This window comes from Aplysia californica, unplaced genomic scaffold (genome assembly GCF_000002075.1).
Source record: "Aplysia californica isolate F4 #8 unplaced genomic scaffold, AplCal3.0 scaffold00287, whole genome shotgun sequence".
NCBI lineage: Eukaryota > Metazoa > Mollusca > Gastropoda > Aplysiida > Aplysiidae > Aplysia > Aplysia californica.
Window position 1 is genome coordinate 279081 of NW_004797557.1, and position 5921 is coordinate 285001.

Below are 5921 nucleotides of genomic sequence, written 5' to 3' on the forward strand. Positions count from 1 at the left end.
GGGGGGGATTTTGTTTGCCGGCAGGTGTGTCTTCATGATGTTTGTGCTATCAACTGTTCCTTTTATTGACTAGAATAAGTTTACATGATGGTGTTCATTGCCTGGTGGTAGCTAGCCCATTGTTGGACTCTGGAGATGGAGAGTTCAAATCTTATTGCCACGTTTGGACTGGTGTCTTTTAGAGTTTATATTTTTTTACTCACTCGTACTATAGCTTGTGTGAGATTATGTATGCCAGGCTACTGGCGTGTGGTGTCGGTAAATGTGTGGCGCACGAAGATGCGTGTAGCACTCACAGAGCTCTGTGTTTGGAGGGCTCGTTGTTTGTACATTTGTAGTATTTTAATGCAAAAAGGTGCTGTTTTCATGTTGAGCTAGATGTTTTGATTGTTCATAGCTTGACCTATGGGCAGGCTTGGGTCTTTGCACACCTCGCCTCAACTAACCAGTGACCGCCCAATGACGAGGTGACCGCCTGATGGTGTCATTTACTTTTGATACAGTCTACTAATCTTTGTAAATGTCTGGTCGACATTTTTTGGTCAATCTGTGATACGAGTTTATTGTAAATTATATGGAACTTTTTTCATCCATTTTGTCTTTGTTGTACTCTATAAACCTTTCTTCTAGGTGATGTCTGCTGTCTTGTTGACATGCTGCGTGCCTTGTCTTTGACATATGGCATGTCATGTCATGTCATACTCATACATATATGTCTTTTGCTAGATCATAGACGCATCATGTGTCATGTCATAGATACATAGTGTGTTGTGTCATAGCAACATGATGTGTCCTGTCATAGATACATAATGTGTGATGTCATAGATACATAGTGTGTCATGTCATAGATACATAATGTGTGATGTCATAGATACATAGTGTGTCATGTCGTAGATACATAATGTGTTGTGTCATCGATACATTATGTGTCCTGTCATAGATACATATTGTGTCGTGTCATAGATACATAATGTGTCATGTCATAGATACATAATGTGTCGTGTCATAGATACATAGTGTGTCGTGTCATAGATACTTGATGTGTCGTGACACAGACATATGGTGTGTCATTTCAAAGACAGGTTGTGTGTTGTGTGACAGACATGTCATATATCATGTTTTAGACATGCGTTGGTGTGTCTTAGATGTGACATGTGTCGTGTCACAGACTTGCAGTGTGTATGTCATATACATACTGTGTGGGGTGTGGTAGACCTATCATGTGTAATAGATATGTGTGTTATTTCTATGCAGTGTGTCAAGTCGTAGATGTGCCTTGCATCATGTCATAGACATACCATGTGACATGCATATATGTTATGTCATAGACGTGCTGCATGTCATATCACAGAATATTGTGTGTCACAACTGTGCTGTTTGTTCTGTCCAAGACATGTTTTGTGTCATGTCTATACTATGTGTCAAGTTTTAAACACACAGTTTGCTGTACCATAGACATGCTGTGTTTATTATTATAGGAAAGCAACGTAGTACAATGTTGTGTGCAGATGGCAAATTGTTGATGATGTTTTTAATGTACCCTTAAAATGTGATGAGAGAATTTTTAAGGACTTTGGAGATCAGTATACTCTTCAGCCAATTGAACAAATGGGACGAGAAATTAAAAAAATTGTGAGACATTTATTGGAAAGATAATAGTCAATAAACCCTTCTTTGAGAGAAAACTATATTGCGACATTCACATGTTCCTGTTGTCAAGAGTTCAGTGGTAAGGTCAGATGAAGAGAATGTTTCCAGAAATGGTTTTAGGGATGAATTGATTATGGTTCTTACTATGTCAATGTGTGTTGGTTTTCAAGGCCCTAATAATACCTTCCTAACAAAGTCACATTGGTGTGGAAGATTAGGAGTGTCTTTTTTTGCCATTTCTGGTATTTGTGTCAAGTCACAGACATGATGTTTTTAACAATTAATACAAAAAAATGGGTGTGTTTGTTGATCAGTGTAGTGATGTAACATGATTTGGGGGGGGGGGGGGCTGTAAGTGAAAATGTGTCAACTTGATCTTCATGCTATCTGCTTTTAACTTTTCTTGGCTAGGACAAGCTCACAAGGTCAGTATATGTGCACTCTGAGACATATATGATAATCTAGACACAGTAATATACCTAGTCTTTCAGAGGACGAAGTGTCTCACTCTCTTGGCTCAGTGTCTGCACAAAAGGCTGTGGCTGTCTGTATAGGCTACAAACTGAAGATGCCAAACATCATGTCCCAGACTGGGGCCCGGGCTTGCTATTAGCTCAGTTGGTACCATGCTGAGCTAAGGTGCAGATGACCTTAGTTCTAATCCACAATGGAGCCTTCTTGAACTTGGATTATTTGGGGAGTTGTCAAAGCTCTCTGCCTACTTTGCTTGATCCTATTGGATCAAAGTCCTGCCTTACAGTGTTGAAAAGGGTGTTAGACATGTACAGGTTTTTTTATGTTCAGCCACACCATAAGGCCAGTGAAGAATGACAGTGTCAGTTGTTACTATCTCTCGATGTTACAAGGTGACTGACATCTTGTGTAATGGAAACTGACCACTTGACATTCACTGGTTCACTGGTCATTAAAGCATTGATTGTCCGTCTCCACCCGGTTGTTTCGCTGATGCTGGTCGGAACCATGCCTTTCAAAATGAACCCTCGTGAGCATCAGGCCACAGACCTTTATCTCACTTTGTTGATCTCATGAGCTAGCCAGGCTGTGGTGCCTAGTGCTCTGAATTCAGTCGCTATTTTCATTTTTCTCTTTTTTATTTAGCCTTGTAATTTTTTTTGCCTAGCAAAAGGGTAGTGGGACTTAGTCCTGACCTTGTTGGAGTCCTGTGTGTGCCTTCTGTCCTGTTCATATTCTGTGAAGTGTGGGAGTATATGGTACTGAGAAGTCTATTGCATGTCTGTGAGTGTACCTCTTGTCTTGTTCATTCATATTCTGTGGACTGTTAAAGTTTCTGTTGTCTAAGTTCATGTGGCATAGATCGTACTGTTTCTTGTCTGTCAGTGTGTTTGTCATTTCCTGTGGCAGTGTGTTAAGTAGGTGTCATTTCATGTGTCAGTGTGTTCAGTATATGTCACTTCATGTGTTGGTGTGTTCAGTATGTGTCATTTCATGTGGCAGTGTGTTCAGTGTATGTTAATCCATGCGGCAAATGTCTCCCTCTTGCAATCTTTGTATTCTACCTGATTGATTGTTGTGCTTGAAAAACTAACTACCAACTTTGTTGTAATTTATTGAAATTTTTATTTGTTTATTTTCTATGTAGACATTGTGGACTTTTGTTTTAACTGAGCTGTCTGCCCTCCTGCTGGGCACACAGTTAAATTGTACAGAAACTCTATGAACCGTGTTGAAGGTCACTGACCTTTTAAATGATGGTTGGGCGGGTGGAAGCGTCCACTTCTTCACAGACAATTGTCCCAAGTCAAGATTCTGACTCCGTCAGTGACAAACTGTATTACAAGACGGCCGTCAATGAGCACAAAGTTGTTAATGAGCCTGTGGCCAGTGTACTTCTCTCTGTCTCTAGTGCTGGACAACAAGAGCAACGCAACAATAACTTAAGCTATGACAATCGTGTCAACAACAACAATAACATATCAACAACATCAACATATCAACAGCAACCACAGTCATTTCAACACTGACATCAACTCTACAACCAATAATGTTGTCAGAAGCAACAAGAAGGATATAAATGATCACCATGTCAAACACAGTATCAACTCACAAACATAAGGGTAGCTGCAGCATAACAATATCAACGTGGACAACCATGATAACAATGACTGTGCCACTGTCGGTCAGTTAGTCAACAGCAAAATTCAACAACAGCTATTGCAGCAACGACTTCAAAGTCTGCTTTTTAATACTCGCATCATCCATTTTTGCAGCAACAATATTGGCAAGAACGATACCACATCACCACCACCACCACGATCAATAACAACAACAACAACAACAACAACAACAACACAGACAACACTTAAATTCGACAACAGCAAAGCCAACAAGAACAACATCAGCACCAGCACAATCCAGGATAACGCCAGGGACGCCAACAACACAACACGTATGACTTATGTGACTGTGACCAGTGGCTATCAGAAAGCAGGGGATACAGCAGTCGTAGCTGACGCTAGGCACTGGTCACTCGCTGTGTTCTCCTGTGTTGTGAGGTATCAATAAATATTATATCTTTGACCTTCGTCTGGGGTTTGCCTTGACTTTTTCTTTGAATAGTAGTATGCCGTCCCCAACGCTGTCAGCAGATGTTTGTGTTTGTGTCTGCCAGTTTATCTTTGTGTATCCTGTCTTTCTTTGGTTTGTTCTTTGTCTCTTTATAAATTCCCCGCCTCTCTCGTTGTCTGTTACACGTATCTGCCTGCTTCTGTCTTTGTTTGTCTAGTTTTCTGTCGTTCTAATAAATCTTGGTCTGACTGATTGTGTCTGCATCCTTTCTTTTTGTGTCTTTGTCTCTTCTGTCTGCTGTACTTTGTTTTTGATTTTTTTTTTTTCGCTTTTTTTTAAAGTTTGTTTGTGTTATTGTCTCTGTCGTTGCTAGTCAGTCCTTTCTGCTTTCAGTAACATAGTCTTTCATTTTTTGTGTTTCTGTCTGTCTGCTAGTTTTTGTTTGTCTCTCTGTCGGTTTATTTGTCTGTCTGTCTTTCTCTCTCACTCTTTCTCTCTCTCTCTCTCTCTCTCTCTCTCTCTCTCTCTCCCTCTCTCTCTGTCTCTCTCTCTCTCCTGTGTTCCAAGTCCAAGAGACTATTTCGGAAGCATAAATATAGCGTTTCAAAGAAAAGAAAGTCATTCAAACAAACAAGAAACTTTGCACCAAAATAGGGAACCTCTCGGAATTGCTATCTCGTGTCCGTCTTGGTTTTGATGGTATTTATTTTACCTTTTTTAAAGGCTCGTAAAAAGTAGAATTTCGTTTGTTGCTAACTCAAAATGGATATTGTTGAAATCGTGAGATAGATTCAGATATCACGATCTCAAAGTTTTTTTGACGTCAGTTCCTGCGAAAGTGCCACTTGCCTTATCTGGGGGAGTGTCGAAAATGCCCGACCTCCATTCGAAAGGACTCGACAAACATCTGCTCTCGGTAATTTCGAACTCAGTGTTTGCATAGTTGGTGGAGGACGCCACTGGGAGGTCCTAATTCTTTTCTTGCTCTCTTATTTCTGTCAAAGTCTTCCTACAGCAGATAAAAGAACTGCACTCGGCTAACATCCCGCGTTTCATGTTGTAATGTTTTTCAGAACGAACATTTGCCTTGAGTTAGAAAAGTGTGCTCAACTCGTTTTAGTTTTAGTAAGGTTTTACGGCTCTCGCAACTGCATAAGGTCATAATATGAGCACCAAGGGGTGGATGTCAATAGAGAAGTCCAAACGGGGAATCAGGCTTACTCTGCCCACCTGTCTAGTCTCAACAGCGCAAAGTCTGCTTCGACTATCAAGGCACCCCGGAAATAGTAGTTCACAAGAGAGTGACAAACATACAAATGAAGTAGAGGGAAAATGACCATAGTAAGAATGAGAAAATAAAAAGCAGCAGTTCCAGCTCAACTCGGCAAGCTGTATTCATGACATACTGCATAAATGGCTCTGGAATAGTTGGGTGTGTATTCTCCACGTTGATCAGTGTGTGTGGTGCAATGGTTAGGCTCTACGTTGTTGCACGCAGAAGAGGTGGATTCGATTCCCAAGACGGCAGTGGAGTTGCTGTATTGGGCATATCTGTCTGTCTGCTGACTCCTGGCACATTGTCTGAGATGTTGTATCCACCTCACCCCGAGCTGGCCCTTTCTGGCAGAGTCGTAGTCGTAGAAACTCACCTTCTTAATAATATGACATAAACTGTAATCGATTGGATCGCAAAATATTTGCTTTTTTCAGCAGCAGCACCCCCC